Genomic DNA, 2,794 nt, shown 5'->3' with positions numbered 1-2,794 from the left:
AAATGAATGTTTGTTTTGCAAGATCCAAATTAATAATGTTTTTGAGGTTATTCGTTTGTAAATATCATATGTTAATCCCTTTTTGTTGTTGGTTAAGTATTACACCTTTAAAGCTCATATTGAACGTAATATGAAAATGCAAAGCTATCTGACAAAGAATGCCATGAGGTTAATTATGAATTTATGATCACAAAAACTTGTAGGTATAATTAACCTCTTCTGTTAACTGTACAGGATATATAGTTCAGACATACATTATAATGGGAAATTAATATTTATACAAGGGATCCGATCCCTATATACGATTCTTTAATCTCAAGAAAATTCAAGGAATCTATTGAGTCCATTCTACTCACCTATTGACTCATGAAGTGAACTGTTTAGTTTAATTTGCACCAAAACTAATAAATGTCTGACATTTTCTTCTGATTAAAAAAGTCTTGTAGAGTTAATTAGACCCGTATATTTCAAGCAAGACCTGCCTTAGGATAACTTATTATCTATTTTTGGACTTCATCCTATTCAATTTGTAACCACGGTATTTTACTTATGAAGATGGAAGTAGTCAATACTGTTGTTGCATCAAGCTGAAAATCACAGTAGTAATTTCCAGTCTCTCTCTCACTCACACACATGCACGCGCACATATACATACATACAGATATATATATATTTATCACATACTTAGACGTGTTTGTGCTTTTGACCCTAACCTGTCATATTCAAGATGATCTCATCAGAGGTATAATGATCTCAAAATGTGGACTTAAAGGAATGAGAAGAAGTAATCATAGGAGTGCCGAAGTCTGAGCCTTTTACTTCAACTATCGAATCGAGCCATGTGCCTCTTCAAGTCATGCAAGCCGCCAGTCAAAACCAACCATATCTCTACTCCGTCAAACTTAACTACAATCACGGATTGAGTTGAATCGGCTTTCCTTCCTTTTTCTGTTTTTCTTCTATTTCTTACCTTCTCTCAAATGCTTTAAAGATTTCTTTTTTTATTATTAATAAAGGATTGAAATTTTGTAGTAATAGGTATCATGATGTGTAGATTTTTCTTATGCCCTTAATTTAGACATGCATGCATTGTTTTTCTTTAGATCTTGTTAATCAGTAGTACGTATTAAGAAAATTATGAAACCCTCTACGTCTTGAACCATTACATGCTTATAGAATAAGCTTGCTAGGTAAATAAAAATACATTTTTTAGCATGAAAAAGAAAGAAGTTTATCACCATTTTGCAATGAATCTTAGGTATATTAATTTCTTCATGCCTGAGTATGAACAGTCAATTAACTCGTTCTTTTTCCATTTGGGACTTTGAAACCATGCCACATTAAGGCTGTCTTCTCCTCACGAAGAGTGTTTTTACAATCCAATAGTTCACCAATTGAGTATTGGAAGTCTTTAAGGGCATATAAATCTATTTCCTTTTCTTCTAATGTCATTTACATCTCTCAGAAAAGGAGAAGTGTCTTTTAACTTAGTTATATGCAAGGATATATATCCAGTGGAGGATATGTATGTTGATCCAGTCAACATTATGGTCCCAACATATACATAAATTCTTACTTTTATTTTTGCCTCTCAAGTCTTTCCCTTTCTCCTTTTCCTCTCGTACAGTTTAGAGTCTCCTTTAAACCCAAAAAATGATTAACTTTTTTTTAAAAAAAAAAAACTACTATTTGTCATAATTTTTTTGGACTGAAAATTTAAGAAAAACTACTATTAGTCATCTTTATTTACTATTTTAACTTGATCTTCTTTAGTTTACTTTTCTTATCTTTTCACGGTACTAAACGTATTCTAGGAGAGTTAAAATCAATTATTCGACCCATTAATTAAGGACATTATGTTTGGCTTGAAGATAATTATTTTGTTTTATCTTTTTCAATCCTTTGTGTTCAAGCTCCCCTTCCTCTAAAAAATACTACTAACTAGTGAAGAAATGTGATTGATGGCATACGTAAAAGAGACCGTTGACATTTTTTTTTTTTTTGGATCAATTTCATTAATTATTCAGCATTTGGTTCATTATAGACTATTTCCAGCATAAACCGGTTGACTTAATAAATGAGAAATATATTGACTATGAAGTCTATAATGTTTGCTACAAAATCTTAAAGTACTAAACCCAATCCAAACTTACCACTGATAATAGCTTTTAAAAGGTCTAACACACGAGAGGTATTTGAAGTAAAAAGTAAGCAAGGGAGAGTGTAGAGTGAGTGAATGCATGTCAGCACTGAGCATTTTGAAGAAAGATCGAATCATCAAATCACTAAGACTTTGGCTAGGTTTGGTTGAATGTAAAATATTTGATGCGAAAACTACTTTTTTTTTTATGTATAAATAAACTAGCTCTATTAATAATTTTCCAGTATTGACTGGGGATGATTTCTTAAAAGTATGAACGATTTATGTGACCTCCAAGAAGTTTTAGAGAGTATCATGTCCTCCTAATAGTTTCAATTAAGCTTCATCTCGTCCTAGGCTCAAGTCAAAAAAGATTTTCCCGATAAATGGAGTTAGGCTTAAATTCATCAACTATTACAAATTCATCACGAAAACATTATTCACAAAAAAAAAAATTTTAATTATATTGTAAGCATGTCTTTCCATTACCTTTTTTTATTTTATCTGTATTACATCACAAAAAGTGCTATAGTTAACTTTTTTTCAAAAAAAAAAATTCTTCTATCCGAACAAACTCAATTTCCAGAGCATGATGAAGAAACAAAGGACAGAAAATGAATTTGAGCTAAAAGTCATGCAGACAATTCTTTTGTT

The sequence above is a fragment of the Coffea arabica genome, chromosome 8e (genome assembly GCF_036785885.1).
Source record: "Coffea arabica cultivar ET-39 chromosome 8e, Coffea Arabica ET-39 HiFi, whole genome shotgun sequence".
NCBI lineage: Eukaryota > Viridiplantae > Streptophyta > Magnoliopsida > Gentianales > Rubiaceae > Coffea > Coffea arabica.
This window is presented reverse-complemented; position numbering follows the sequence as displayed.